General features: G+C 38.6%; 1 long non-coding RNA gene across 1 annotated transcript; it reads right to left on the bottom strand.

Annotated features, from left to right (window-relative positions):
* Window positions 1-1,072: 1,072 nt before the first annotated feature.
* On the bottom strand, window positions 1,073-5,517 carry LOC123582621. Its single transcript, XR_006704486.1, has 2 exons — window positions 5,208-5,517; window positions 1,073-1,382 (listed from the first exon to the last, which is right to left on the bottom strand). It is a non-coding gene; the product is annotated as an uncharacterized LOC123582621 (long non-coding RNA).
* Between the last annotated feature and the right edge of the window lie 10,873 nt (window positions 5,518-16,390).

The following is a 16,390-nucleotide window of genomic DNA, read 5'->3' as shown; positions in this document are numbered from 1 at the left end:
CTCCATTTTACTGCATTCCTTCAGATGTTGAACATTCCATAAAATGGAAATCTACTTGTGGGAACTTTATGGCATCTTAAGAAATGCAGGATTTATTCCAAGTAAAACCAGCAAGATTGGAGCAAGGTAGCTATGCTAGTTTTAGTAGTTTAAATATATATTTAAATTGGGGCACCTGGGTGGCTCAGTAGGTTAAGCGTGTGACTTCGTCTCAGGTCATGATCTCGCAGTCTGTGAGTTCGAGCCCTGCGTTGGGCTCTGTGCTGACAGCTCAGAGCGTGGAGCCTGTTTCAGATTCTGTGTCTACCCCTCTCTCTCACCCTCCCCCCGATATGCTCTGTCTCAAAAATAAATAAACACTAAATATATATTTAAATATACGAAGACAAGGCCATGAAGGAAACACTGCATCTCTAAATTGGAGTTACAATAACAGACCAGATTCTTTTATGAGGTGAGCGTTTGATAGAAGCAGTGTACTTCAAGCAATTGAGAATTTACAGAACTGAAGGAGAATTGGGGCCATTCCCTAACTATAGAGTGCGGAAAAGGGCTCAAGTTAATACATCACTGATAGAAATCTTAGATGTCCAAGGAAAATGTTTAAGGAAAAAAATAATAGGTGTCATTGGTAAATACATGGCAGAACCAGATTTTAAAATGTATTATGTAAATACTTAGAAGCAAAATCTATTTCTAGAAACTACCTGTTGCAGAGTCCAGGAGACAATTTTAATTTCTTTGTCGTTTTTTAATGCTATGCTCATAGACATAGCTTCTATAATAAGAGCCCCAAGATCCCACTGAGAAAATCAAGTTGAGTTGAGAATTCAACAGGATCCAATTAAAATTTAACAGAACATGAATAAAAAGTAAAAATTAAAGAGAAGTGGATGTTCTATGGCAGGATTGCAGGTGAATTTAAATCCAGTGACAGAATACATTTCTGTACTGAAAGTAATAAAAGGCAGACTTTATACTATGGAAATCAAATTTCAAAGCTCAGTTCTGATGAGAGCCTGAGCTGACATGCGCATGTCCCCCTCACAATACAAACACGGTGAAATATGTACATGGTTAATCTTCAAAGAGAATGGGAAATTTTGTTTGGGAACAGAAACAAGGAGAGAAATCAATGTCAGTAAGTGGGGGCTGATGCCACATCAGTGCAATGGGGTTTGGGACCCGGTGTTGGTGGAGTGCATCTTAATGCCATGCCCCACTGGAGATGATACATATTGTTGCAAGTGTCTCCCTACCATAATCCCGGAGCCTTGAAATACAACTAGGTGTGTAAAAAGGAGGCTGCATTTGATGTTTCTTCCCAGAATGGCAGCGTCAGGGATTTGGTCCAGTCTTTTGGCTGAAGTCAAGTAGAAGAGCTGAAAGATATTGTAAAACATTTAGAAGGGATCCAAGAGCTAACCAGGACATGAAGAGTTGTAATATCAAGGTCCAAAAGAGGTTAGCCTAGAGATATGAGCATGGTATTTGTGACTTTTTGCTTTTGTTTGTTTGTTTGTTTGTTTGTTTTCCCTAGGCACATCCATTGATTTCAGTTTGAAGCTTAGAGGAGATAATAGATAACCTGAGTGAGATGGTAGCTTTAATTGCATTTTGGATGAAAAATTGGCACGGGGTGGAATTTAAACAAGGAATGGGCTGTAGTATGCATAGGAGGACCTGGAAAAGAGATAATACAGTCAGTGTGTAATCATTTGAGTCTGATGTGTATTATACGTTGAGTTTGATTTGTGTTTTTAAATTATTCAGGCTATGTATTATTAATTTGATTAATCTGTCATTGAATAAATGAAATTTTTTAAAAAAAAAGGAGTGGAAAAAAAAAAAGAAGGAAATACCCAAACAACAATAATAGCTCTGGGAAACTGAATGCATAAGAAAAGAGCTCGCTTGGAGATATTTTTCAGCTCTGCATAGATTGTATAGGCATGACGTTGAAATAGTTTTCTTACGCTTAGTAATCTTATTATTATAAAACAGAGGGTCTGTTAAAAACTAATTACTTTATCTTTAGTTTGCATTCTAAAATCTACTAATTTAATCCCTCAGTGTTTAATACTCGTTGAAAAATACGCAAACATGCGCAAGATAACACCTATGCCTATTTTTCTGGAGAAATAGATATGCAACAGGAAATGAGCACATCTCTCTGTCTCTCTTTCTCCTCCCCTACACATACACACACAAAATCAGGATTATAGACCTCCTGAACAGACGGCCTTTGGCTTGGAGAAAATTGGATCCTGGGATAACTTTCTGAATTTATTTTAGATTCAAACAATCTTTAGTATGCACAAATCATTAAAGCACCAGTCTGGGCCTGAAGAGGTTTTCCTTCAATATTTTATAGGAAGGATTTTGATCTATGATTTATCAGTCAACTGACAGCACTAAGGGCAGAGAGGTTTTCTTTCTTTTTTTTTTTTTTCCATTAAGAATCAATTCTTCTGGTAGATAGATTTTTATTTCCATCCTCATTCTGCCCATTGAAAAAAAAAATCTGCTTTGGTATGTGTCTGTCAATTTGAGTGACCAGGCACATAAGTGGTATAAAATGTAGGAAGTTTTAAATTGTAAGAAGTACTTAAATGTAGCAAAATACATAAACAATGAATAAAGAAAAACCACCAAGCACCTTTTATGATTTGCACGTGCCTTGAATGCAGGAAACGTTAAAGAGGGATGCATTTTATTTATCCAAAGGTCACCATTAGGTTTTATGTCTTTATACATCTTGTCAGCTCATATATAGATAAAGAAATTTGATGGACAAATGCAGCTATATATTTCTGCAAGATCTGCCGTTGTTGTCTTTGCAAGATTCTGTTTAGTGTCATTTATTTCGTTATAGTTTGTGATTTATTGCAAGTCAGGCTAGCCAGTCTATTTTTCATTCCTCAGCTATGTGTGCCTGAATTTCCAGTAAATTTTCCAGTCAGTTTACATTGGCTTGAAAAGTTAATATTATGGAAAAGAAACTACCAAGTTTTATAGGAAGATATATTGTGCTCCTATTTATTTCTGCATATAAGGCTGACTCCAAAAGGTGGCAGGTAGGAGAGCTGGGGGGCAGCTGCTAGGGTTCAGATGAATATCAAATAATTTGGAAATGGTTTTCTTAGAGTAATGTTCTCTTCTCTTAAGAAATCATAAGCTTTAGAAGCTCTTTAGTCTTTCAAATTGCTTCCCTGAGAAGTTGCTAGGTTTTCAGGGAGGTTCTATTATAATGATGAGTTGAAATTACAATGGAGCTCCACCACTAGTGTCTAAAGAAATTACAAATAGTTTATTTTATCAGGATCTTCCTGTTGATTAAGCAAAGCATTTCAGTGTCTTTGTCCATGTGTCTTTGTTCCTCCTAAAACCATAATAAATATGACAATTATATTTATCAAAATTATGGAGATGTCCCTACATAGTTCATTTAAAGAAAGGATATATGTATATATATATATGTATACGTATGTGTACATATTTTAATATGATACATTGTGGTCCTAGGTTATGAGCCCTCCCCTCTGTCCCCATCATGATCTTCTTAAAACAGGTTTTTGCTGTTTCCCTTCACTACACTCTTGACATAGATGAATCTTTTGGGATTGAGACTACTTGGGGAAATATGCATTTCACCATTTTATTGTTAGGACTATTAATTGGAATGATCACTACACACATAGTAGCTCAATATCTTTAACCAAAACTCTACTCCAGCTTTTAGATAACTCTTTTTCCAAATGCATCTGTCTCAAGGCAGGACAGATTGGGTTAACACTACTGTTTCCTCCCAGGGGGCATGGAGGTAAAACAGTGTATTGTTTCCTATATCTTTGAACTGCAACTTTGTGGCAAATCCCCATGTTGAGGATTACATGTGGTACATGTGGCTGCCTGTGTTTGTATTAGAGAGTGAGAAATATTAATATTTAATGTGTATGAATGGATAGCTCTGTGTTTCCCCCAGGAAATACCAGTCGGCTCCAAGTTGAGAAAAGAATGTTCAAACACATCCTAAGGTAGAGGCAGAATCCAAATGTTAGGCAAAGAAGATAATACTTAAAAATTTAGACTATCTTGTGGTCTCCCAGGAATACCCTTCTCAAGTAACCATGGGGATTTGGCTCAGCTGAGGCTATTTTGAAAAAAAAAAAGTAAGAATAAACAACTAGGAAAATAGGAAAATAAGTCTGGTTAAAATATAAGATGATTTGAACATTCAGTCTGTTGTTGGAACTCATTAAAACATCTTTTAAGATTGACTCAGTACTTTAGATATGTTAATTTCTTACTGGTGAACAATTTTTAGTGTAAAATATTTCTATTGCAAATTAAGAAAAAAACGTTCTGGTACTAAGAAAACACTCCCACCCACCACTGGAGTATGAATTCATTGCATTTGTGAGAGGAATCACTGCAAATTAAGGGGATTATATTTCTGAAATATAAATTGTAAGAGACCTGCATTCCTTCTAAAAGTGACACATTTTACCAGGCTCATACTTTCCCAAGATATACTTGGCCTGTCATTAATCTTTAGAATAATCATCTAATTATTCAACTGTTCCCCATTGCCTTCGAAACCAAATCTAAATGTCTTTGTGTGAGAAGTAAGGGAGATGATTCCTTTTCAGCAATACCGAATAAAATCTATGCTGTCCAGTTAACAATAGATTTACAACCTACTGTAAATATGTACACCCCCCCCCACCACCACCACACCCACACACGGTGGAGTCCCAAACCCTTAGATACATCACTCCCTGGTTCTCCTTCCCCTGCCCATTTCTCAGGCTTAGTTTTGCGGGCTTCGCAATAAGCCTGCGCCATAAAATAAAGAAAGGCAGGAGGGATTGAAAGTTTCTGTGTCGCCTTAGGGAATTAACGTTTGTTCCATTAGGCTGCTTTTTGCCTTACGTGGGCCTAGGTGACCCGGGTAAGGCTGTAACCTCTGCCGTACTCGGCCAATGAGGAACCAGGGGAGGGACTTGCACGCCAGGAGGTAAATTGTCTGCTGTCACCATCCTGAGTGTGCCTGTCCCTCACACACCTGTTCTTCCAAGAACGCTGATTGAAGCCTCGCTTCACTGTGCTCCAAGGCTCCCTGTCCCTCCTTTGACGGAGTCCGTGGGCTTAGTTTTCACACTTTGTGATGCGATCCTGTCTACATTTAATTTCTCATCACTCACCATGCCGGTCATCCCAGTGTTCATTTAGTCGCATAACCGCATGCAGAACACAGAACAAATCATATCCTTTGGGGTTCTCTGGTCTCTTCATCTGCCGCCCTTTTGACATGCACGGCAGTTTTCTTCGCCCCTTTATGTTGAGTTCCTAGTACAATAGGGTTCAGCCAACAGTGCTCTCTGAAGCTTTCCTCAAATACCAAATACACCGGGGTATGTTTTCTGTGCTGCATAGTGATGTGCACCTGCTTATTTTATAGAGCCTGATGCACGTGTGAGTTCCTTTAAATTCACCCCTATGACTTTAAACTTCCTGAAGGCAAAGACAGCTTTTATTTGTCTGTTTCTTTAGCGACCATGCATGTGCCTAGGGCATAGTGACAGCCAATCACTTGATGAAGGGAGGAAGGGAAGGAGAGAGGGAAAGAGAAAAAGAGAGAGGGGTAGGAAGTAATGAAAATAATAATAGGTATTGTAAGGAAAAAAAGTGTCATTTCCAATAAGGAGCTTAATTTTATCGTGCGAAAAGAATACTCATGTTAAGGAAAGAACACTGGTGAAGATTGCATCTAAGTAAAGTCGTCCCTTCGCGTTCTTACTGGCCATGCAAACGTAGGCAGGCACTGTGATCTTTATGGGCTCAGGTTCTCACTCTAGAAAGCTGAAATAACAACATATATTCACCCTCCTATTCCTGGGTACAGCAGCGGTCACATATAATGTTATTTGTCCATATGCTACATATTTTAAATTTTTTAAAATGTTTATTTATGTTTGAGAGAGGCAGAAAGAGTGTGAGCAGGGGAGGGGCAGAGAGAGAAGGAGACACAGAATCTGGAGCAGGCTCCAGGCTCTGAGCTGTCAGCACAGATCCTGACTCGGGCCTCAAACTCATGAACTGTGAGATCATGACGTGAGCCGAAGTGGGGTTGGATGCTCAACCGATGGAGCCACCCGGGTGCCCCCGTGTGCTTCGTATTTATAAAATACAGAGCAATTATAAGGTCTTATTATTTCAAAACGTACCACAGATTAAAAATAAGATGAGAAAAATATAAATATTTAATTTATATGTAGCATATGTATACTTTTTTTTTTTAAATGATGAGTGATTTTCTAATTAAAAGCAGTCTTAAATGGAAGTTATAAATACTCTGTAATTAAATATTTTTGTATGTTCTTAAGCACTCGGGCAATTACAGAACAGTTGTCAGGAAGCGTGGTTTAGTACCTAGCTGCATTTGCTTCTCCCTATCATATCCTTCAATTTCTGCTTTATTAAGCATTATTAGTTTTTGTCTGGGATTCCAAACAAATATTTGAGAAATGTATCCATTAATTATAAGATGAAAAGCCTGGCGAGTAGTTATACATGTAGTGTGTAAGCACTTTTTCTTTAAAAAAAATTTTTTTAATGTTTATTCATTATTGAAAGACAGAGAGAGAGCACAAGCAGGAGTGGGGCAGAGAGAGGGGGGGACACAGAATCTGAGGCAGACTCCAGGCTCTGAGCCGTCAGCACAGAGACCAACGCGGGGCTCAAACTCACAGACCAGGAGATCATGACCTGAGCTTAAGTCGGACACTTAACCAACTGAGCCACCCAGGTGCCCCGTAAGCATTTTTCTTTTAAGATTTCATTTTTAAGTAATCTCTACACCCAACACAGGGCTTGAACCTACAACCCTGAGGTCAAGAGTCACAAGTTCCACCAACGAAGCCAGCCAAGTGCCCCTGGACTTATTTTTCATGTGTAGAATTTAGTATCACAAATCTAGGGCAACTTGAGGTTTTATTCGTCTAGGATATTCTATCCATTCACAGTCATCCATCTCAAACATTTCTATTCCTGGGTCTATCTGGAAGCCTAGAAATTCAAAATGAAAAACTGATTTGTGATGTCCTTTAATACATTCAGGAATATTCGTTTATATCTTCTATAATTGACAGTGTGTTATAAAAGCTAACAATTTGGTTTGTCACACCGTCTTGTCATTTTTGCTGCACAAACAAATGACCCAAAATATCTCCAAAGATTTATTTCTTACTCTTATTACATCTGAGTTTTTAAGTCTGTGGAAGTTCCACATTTCTTTTTTATTTCAAAACCTAGGCTTGAGAAGCTACCCACCCATATGGGAAATGGCATTTTTCTGGAAAAGAAAAAAAGAGCAGGCAATCTGGCAAAACCACAAGATAATTTAGTCCTTAAGCACTACATCATGACTGATAAAGCTGCCTTGAGAAGCTGGCCTCTTGGTCCTTCTGTCCACATATTTAAAACCCAAGTAAGTCAAGCAGCCAAGTTCATACCAGTGGGGTGGTGAAGTACATTTCTTCCATAGGAAGGCATTGCAGTTGCTTGGTGACACAGTGATATATAATCGACTTAGAGAAAAGAGGAAAACAAGAGTAATAGTGCAAAGAACAATGCCCATTCTCTTACGCAGACATATCGCCAGCCCCTCTCCAAGGAAGACGTCTGAAATATTCAGTCCAGTCATGGTAATTAGATTCAAATTTCAACATGTATTGATAATCTCTATATCAGATCCAGGTCTGGTTTTTTTTGAGTCTAGTGGCCCATGAGCACGTGCGCACACAACAAGACACACACTGCAGTCTGACACCTACAGACTCAATGAAATAGTAGAATAGGGTCAGATATCCACACTCAACAGTGTTTTGCAGAAGTGGGATCAATGAGTGGTAAATAGTCATCACTGGCCATGGTAATTATGGATTTTTGTTGGCATATTTTTCAAGGAACATAAAAAGACTTCTTGATGATGACCTAAATTTGTTTCCTGGAAGCTCCCCAATCTGTTTTTCTCAGTGGCTCTTGTATCTACCTTCCGGACACTTCTTCCTTACTCATTATATAGTTAAACCTGCTCATATCCAAAGACGGCATTGGATACTGTGCCTTCAGTTGTGGCCTGCTTCCTGGTTGTAGAAATGTCCAATCCCAGAAACGACTTTATATCTCAAATGGTCACCATCCCTTTAATTCATCTTGGCAGTTCTTTTGAAAGTACAGCTCTGTTAGCAACTGTATTTTTCATCTATTTGACTCCAATCATTGCTATTTGCAAACTGACACACTCACAGTGCTTTCTAAGGCAGCCCTCCACCTTTTTTCCCACAGTTATTCTTACTTACCTAAAGTTCCTTTGAGTTTACCAAACTTCCCTGGAAAGACACCCTTGGTCTGTTATCTCTGACACATTTTGTTTAACTGGAATGATTGCTAGGAGCTACCTTAATCTATTCGGATTTTTTAAGCAAGAGTAAGATTACAATGATCTTAATTTGGTTTTTGCTCTAGGTTAATTATTAATTAGTCTCAGTTGTGTAGAGTACTTCCAAATTTTATTGCTTATTCGTTGCCTAACAATTGATTTTTTTTCAACCCTGCAAGACCTTAATTGTCTGGATTATCTCATTCCACTTTACTTCTTGTTAACTAGTGAGTTCTCTTCGGATCTGATTCCTGTTTTGACGAATTCAGCTAATAACAAAGGTCCATCTTAGAAGTTCTGTTTGACCCCTTTTGCCAGAAGTCACAAGTTAATTAGGTACATTATATTACTTAAGTGTTATTGTAGAAACACTGTTACCTATTTCATGAATACAGAAAAATTCATCAGTTCATAAAATGGGCTGCCATTTTCCATTGTCCAGTTATAATTTATTTGATGCTCACAGCACAGCCCTGAAGCCAATACTGCACACACTGAGTTGCTTGCTTATTTGTTTTTTATGTTGTCATGCTTCACTTCTTGTACAATTTCTGAACTGCTCACCTGTGCGGTGTAAACAAATTACCCCAAAGTGTCCGTGGCTTATACCAGCAAATGTTTGTTCCTCTAATGCGGATGGATGTTTTCGACAGCTCTGCGTGCTCCGCTTTTGTCTGCAGGTAGGGATGAAAAGGAATTATTCCCTATTGTGACGTGACCTTTGGTGGCAGAGTAAAAACGAAAAACAAACAGCAAAGTTGGATAAAATCTCAGAACTTGTGTTTGGAATTGACATAATGCCGTAGCATTTACCAGGAGAAATCACATGGCCAGCTAAATGGTTTCACTATGGATGTTCCTCTGTCTCCTCCCACAGGAAGGCAATGGAGATCCATGACAAGCAATTGATTCATAACGGTCTTCCAGGGAATGGGGTAGCACAGGATTGGGAATAATTATAATCGTGACAACACAAATGGTCTCACACTTATTTATACCTTTATGTTATAAGTGCTCATTCATATTTTAAAGTTTTCTGTCCCCGCACTGTATCAGACTACCTAGATAGTCAGCTGTGTGTTTGTCCTTGACTTCTTCATTTCCATCCGGTTGATTGTCCTTCCAACTTTCTATATATGGGCTCAGCTTCATCTAATTATGTCAGCCTGGCAGCATATCAGGAACCAAATTTAGTACATTTCATCTGGAATTGGCTTTGATGCCCTAGTCTCATATATGGCGGAAGTGAGTTCCTGTCATTTCAGTGAAAATGAAGTCTGCTCCTGAATTCCTGGAGGTTTAGTTAACGTTCCAATTTCCTGCCTAACATTTGCCATCTGTCTCCCATGGAGGCTGGATCTTATTCTTTTCCCTTAGTTTTTTGAATCGACAGGGCACTTGAAGTAGTAACACTACTCAAATACACACGAATATCTCTGCAAAGTTCCTTTCCAAGCCCCTCCAGCTTATCTTCATTTAATCCCATTATTGCAGAAAACAGAGATAGACCAAGTTGAGACTAGGTTTTCCATTTCCCATAAACCTTGCAACTTAACTCTGATCAGCCCAATAAAGGCAAGCTTTATTCTAAAACAACATATTCTCAGTTTACTCTAAACTTCCTCTTATGTCACTTAGCATATGCTTTAGCTAAAACTGTATAGATTTTAGAGTTTGTTGCAAAACGAATATACATTGATTTGAGTCTTACCACCTACAGCAGCTGGAATACTTGTTAAATAGTTTGTGTTCAATAAATGACTATAAAAATAGCTGTGTACATGATATAGATACAGTGGATGTATACTCATTTTTTTTCTTTTTACTAGCATAATCTTAAGGAACTAATGATGATATATAACATATCTGAGAATGTACAAGGGATCCCTAAAATGGATGGAATATAAAATTGAGTGTGTGTTTATGTGTGTATCAGTTGGGCCCCACGTGGTTTTAATAATTATTTGACAACTAGCAAGCTATACTTTTGTAAAAGCATGAATTGAAAGTTTGTATATCATGGAACTGGTGAGAGAGAGTAGAGTAATCTTTTTTGATCTTCTGTAAACGATGATTTGGTGACTGAGATCCTGGGCCACGCTGAATGCTCACATGCACAGCACTCACATCCATACTGCCTGTGTCCGAGGGCAGGGGAGAATCCAATTCTAATCTCCAACCATAAACCAGTATTTGCGTTCCACTTCCTGCACAATAGGGAGCATCCTTCCCTAACAACTCCCCACTCCCAACTTTCACCACTGTTTTTCGGCCAGTCCTTCTGCCTCCTGATCGACCCTGGTGCTTCCCCGTGTGGCCCTGCATGGCATGGCATGACCGCACTCCTCTTGGGAACTCTGAATAATAAACTCCTTTGTCAATGGCATTGACCTCTCTGTGTCGTCACTCAGTCATGCCTATAAATGAAATCCTGGGTCCTTTTGAAAACAGAGAATTATGTTGCTGGTGAATAAGTTTAGCTGGCCCTATTTAGCTGACCAGAATAAATAAATGTAGCTGGCAGAATCAGCATATCTATCTGACTTTGTGGTTCTCTTCCATTCATCCTACATTTTAATACATCTCATGAAGCAGTTGCATATTTAGTTTTCAGATAAACATAGGCTCAAAAAGCCATGCTTTTTATAATGATGTACAGAAGAATTGTGTGGATCTCAAAGAGGCATTAATGAGAAATAAATAACTGGAATACATAAAATGAGATAAAGGTAAATAGCCTATGCAACCATTTCCACACTTGAAATTTGGAGAACTGCAAATATTGGAAATGTGCACTCCTCACATACCCTTACTGTCTTTTGCATGTTATTAGCAGTGTCGGTGCCCTAGAAGGTTAACAACCAGCAGATCAGTAAAGTAACACCAAACAGCATTAAAATAGTCTCTATAGGGAGCTCTCAGGTGTCTTGCATGACATCACTCAAAACATTTATAAATGCTTACTTTTCTGTGCAAAGTCTTAAAGCCAGAGACACAGAGTGGTAATATTCAAAATTCCACATGTTGGCCTAAATGTTTCCCTCTTGCTGAAGTTTCAACATTACAAGTGCCTATGTGGGGGCCCCTGGCTGGATCAGTCGGTACAGCTTGCAGCTCTTGATCTCAAGGTCATAGGTTGAAGCCTCACGTTGGGCGTGCAGAGCTCCCTTAGTGAAATAAATAAATCAAAAATTTTTAAGAAGTGCCTATGTGTGAAACTAAAATGCAGTCAAGTTGAAAGTGTAATCGATCCTTTAGCAAATCTTTAGTTCCTCAAGTGTGTATTTTGTGGTTTCTGGTGGATCATGAGCCTGCTTTTCCAAACTGGAAAACTCCTCATAGGAAACTCCATTTGGGAAGTTCGATGGTGGGGCTGTGTCTCTTTGTGTGATTCCATATTTCTGGACAGATGAAAAGAAGTTTGTTTAGACTAGAAACATTTAACTTCTGTGTCAGCACTCCATGCCTTTTCTCTCCCTCACCTGAGATCCCCTACCAGTAAGTTGTTCTCACTTGCCCTCATGTAATTGTGAGATGTCTCCTGCAAGATTGACATATACTTACCTAATGAAAAGAATAACGCTACAAACTTTGCCGTCCGTGAAGGAAAGTGCTAAAAAGAAATCATAGGTTAATAATTTATCATTTCTGAATATATTTGTTTTAATTTACTGTTTTCATGTTAATCTTAGAAAGGGCTGTCATATTCATTATGTAAAGTACAACCTGAGGTGACAGTTGCTGTACGAAAATATTATCATAGGTGGATCCACTAAGTACCGAAGACAGACACGTGTGCCCCACTCACGAGTGCAGCCCTCGCTTTTCATTAAGCTCTCTCTTTGTCTCCTTCTGGGGTTTCACCACCAAGATACTTGAAAGAGCCTCCGTGTTTCCACTTCCTCAGCTCCCACTCATGTTTTAAATTATTAATACTCAGTTTCACACAGCGCTCTTGGGATTCTCATCAATGATCATCTAGGATCTGGATGATGAATTGAAAGGCACGGTTCATTTTACCTGACATTGTATCCTCTATGTTTTTAAAATTACCCTCGTATCCATGCTGTCACCTCAGGTGTCTACAGACCTCTGGACCCAACCTACACCTGCCCCAACAAGCCTGTCTCTGTGTCCAGCCAGCACCACAGTCCCCACGTGAGGGCAGAAAGTGTTATTGCCTACGCAGTCCTCCTCTCCTTTCCTGTATTTTCCGTATCACTAAATGGCACAACCATCCGCTTACTTTCTTTAAAAGTAAATATTCTGGGGTGAATTTCACTCTTTTTCATTCCCAACAATAAATTTAGTCTTCACTTCAGGTTTAGTTGTCTGAGAGTTTCTGGGGAATGGTGTCTCCTCTCCCTGTTGCTGCCTGTGTCTTGATTCTTAACATGTCTCATTTAGATGATTCCAGTAGCCACCCTGACATTAGAATCCTCCCACACGTAGCCATCAAAATTACTATTTTAAGAAGCAAAACTGCTTCAGTTTTTTAACAGCCGAATTCTCTATCCCCAGATAAAAATCCAAGCTCCTTAGCCTTTCACAGTTTGACTCTTGTTTTCTATTCAAATAGCCAGACACTAATCTTGTAACCCTTTTACTCTTCTGCCCCATTGAGCTTCTTTGAAACCCTCTTCTGCCGCACGTTTTCTTCTTTGAGACTTTGGTTTTAATAACACTGAACCCTCTTCTTTTCTCAAACTTATCTTCCACCCAATCTAAATATCTGTGCCTCAGGTGAAATCTTGCCTGATCTCCCTGAAGAATTTAATTACCTGACAGCTCTTCCTCCCAAAGCACTTTCCTCACAGGTCATTGATGCCCTGAGCCTGGATTTGATCTGGCGAAGGACAGAGTTCCTTAGGCCAGCTTAAGTTGTAAGTTCTTTGAGGACATACGAACTGCTGATTCACATTTGCTTCTTCAGCTCCAAGTACTTTAAATGAGCTGATTAAAATCTTCAGTGACCACACCACCTTCCAAGCAATGCCTGAACCCGAGTTCTCAGATCTCTACGGCATTTTCTCCAGTGCGTTCTTCTTATTCTCATCAACTTGAAGCACCTTTCTTATCCCTGCTATAAGTCTTTGCTCATGTTCAAGTGGTTGCCAAGTTGAAGGCACTCTTCATTACACAGCAGAGACTCTTCTTCCTTAGAACTCTCACATCCATAGCCGATAGTTGGCTGATGATACATGAATAACATTACATGAATGTTGGTCTGTGCCAAACTCATACCCTTTAACATTCAGATTAACACTCCTATTCCAATCACATTAGGTGTAACTTTCTTAGAACATCTACGTCTGACCTCATAATCATTCTTTATCATATGTGAGTCCCAGAGGTGTGTGGGAGCCAGCTCCTAATGGTTCATGAGAGCCCATTCTAAAATCTTCAGGAATTTTGTAAATAAGTTGTAAAATTATAGACGTTCTTTAAAAATTAAATTATGCAAAATTACAATTATATTAAAAACAGAAGAAATAAAAACTTAAAGCTCATTATTTCATAATTATTTACTTATTTATTTTTATTTATTTATGTTTTATCTTAGAGCACATGAGCGGGGGAGAGGGGCAGAGGGAGAAAGAGAGAGAATCTTGAGCAAGTTCCATACTCAGCACAGAGCTTGATACAGAGCTCAATCCCATGACCCTGGGATCACACCCTGAGCCCAAATCAAGACTCAGACACTCAACTGACTGAGCCACCCAGGTACCATCATAATCATTTTACTATTATATGCTTCTAAGTTATTTATATCTGTTGTGGGAATACCATATAATATACTATTGTGCATCTATTCTAAACATTGCCTTCAATAGTGTCCCTCAGCTTGAAATCAGCCATAGTGGGAATATTTACATCACAGTAGTCGGAAAACTCTGCAAATCAGGCTTTGAGTTACTGTTTCAACAAAACAGGAATTATCTAAACTTCAGAAAATTATGTAGAAAATGTTAATAATACTGTTTAAGTGTAGAAATGTGTTGTGTCTGTAGCCATTGCTTTGAAAATAACACAAATTTTAGAAAAAAATCTTTAAATTTTTAAAAACTGTTAATTGATTCAGGAGAGAAGCTATTCCTTCCATTGGTGGAAGAGTATATTTTCAACATACATCTTCATTGGGGTTTTTTTGCACTCATTAATTTAAATGAAAATATCAAATAACATTCATGTTAGAATGGCAGTTGTTCATCAATGGCAACCATAGTCAGTTGGCAAAGATTCAGCAAAATCAATGAAAGCATTTTGTGAGAGTCGATTAGCTGTATGGAAATGGGAGCAAAGAACATTTCATATTGTATTACAATATGTGTTACAAAGGCTTTCCCTCTTTCTCTGCAGTGTCTCTACCTCAGTTATTCATACACAATCATAGCTATTCCCAAAGGACTCCCATTGCCTTAAGTCCCATAACCTAATAGTTGCCATAAACTGACCCAATTTTCTAGTGTACAACTTAAAACTTCCTTTGAGAAAGATATTTACTGGCCCCGCTTGAATAAAGAAAACCCTCTTGATCCAATCAGCTACAGTCATGAGGGTAAGTATGCTCTTGATGGGGGCCAGGTCCTACTCAGGAAGTCCTCAGAAAAGAAAATAAGAACTAAGAATAGACATCTGGAGATTTTTCTAACCAAATTTCAACTTTTTTAAGAATGTATTTATTTATTTATTTATTTATTTATTTATTTATTTAGAGAGCATGGAGTAGGGGCAGATGGGAGGAGGAGAGAATCCCAAGCAGGCTCCATGCTGTCAGCACAGAGCCAGACGCAGGGCTTGAACTCATGAACCATGAGATCATGACCCAAGCCAAAATCAAAAGTTGGATGCTTAACTGACTGAGCCACCCAGGCGTCCCCCTCTTTTAAAAGTTTATTTATTTATTTAGAGGGGTGCCTGGGTGGCTCAGTCGTTTGGGCATCTGACTTCAACTCAGGTCACGATCTCACTGTTCCCGAGTTTGAGCCCCGTGTCGGTCTCTGTGCTGACTGCTCAGAGCCTGGAGCTGCTTGGGATTCTGTGTCTCCCTCTCCCTCTGCCCCTCTCCTGCTCATGCTCTGTCTCTCTCTCTCTCTGTCAAAAATAAATAAACATAAAAAATTTTAAACAGTTTATTTATTTATTTATTTATTTTGAGAGAAAGAGAGTGAGAGAGTAAATTTCTACTTAGTTTTAAGCAGCTTCCTTATTTAGCTTAGAATGTGTCTCATGCTTATTTGATTAGAAGCATAGCTTTAATAATATAGTATCTTTGAAGAATATTCTTTTCTCTGGATACTTTGTAGTAATTTCGATTTTGAAAACAATTTATACTTCAAAATTATCTGTTCTTTGATCTTAACATTTTGAACTGGATCCATTTCTGAAAGCATGACCATTACAACGAAAGATCGCAGGAAGAGATACCCCATGATGTGCCACTTTGGCATAAAGATTATTTTGACTTAAAAGTAGTCAAAACCCAGCAGATGCAGGAAACGCTCTCTGCCTCCCCCTCAAATGCCTAAATTTCGTTTGGAAAGGAGAACCTGTAACAAGAAAGGAGCTTTGAAGGGAAACTCCCCTCTACCTAAGAAAAGTATCTACATAATAGGGCAACTCTTGTTTTTTAAATCATCTCCTGTCACTTTCCTGCTAATGGCCTTCTCCCCTTTTCTATCCCCAGACCCTTACCCCTCCTTAGCTTATGTAAGCTTCATGTTGCCTCATTGTCTTTGCTGTGTGTGGAATCCCTGAATGTATACCTATTAAATTTGATTTTCTTCTGTTAATTGTCTCATATCAATTTGAATCTAAATCCAGCTCAGAGGAAGGTCTTCCTCCCCAAAAACAGAATCTGTACTTCCATTGCATTTTACTTATAAATCAAATAAGATATAAAATTTAAGGGGCTCTTGGGTGGTTCAGCTTCAGCTCAGGTCA

This window comes from Leopardus geoffroyi, chromosome B1, assembly GCF_018350155.1.
Source record: "Leopardus geoffroyi isolate Oge1 chromosome B1, O.geoffroyi_Oge1_pat1.0, whole genome shotgun sequence".
NCBI classification, from domain to species: domain Eukaryota; kingdom Metazoa; phylum Chordata; class Mammalia; order Carnivora; family Felidae; genus Leopardus; species Leopardus geoffroyi.
This window is presented reverse-complemented; position numbering and strand designations above follow the sequence as displayed.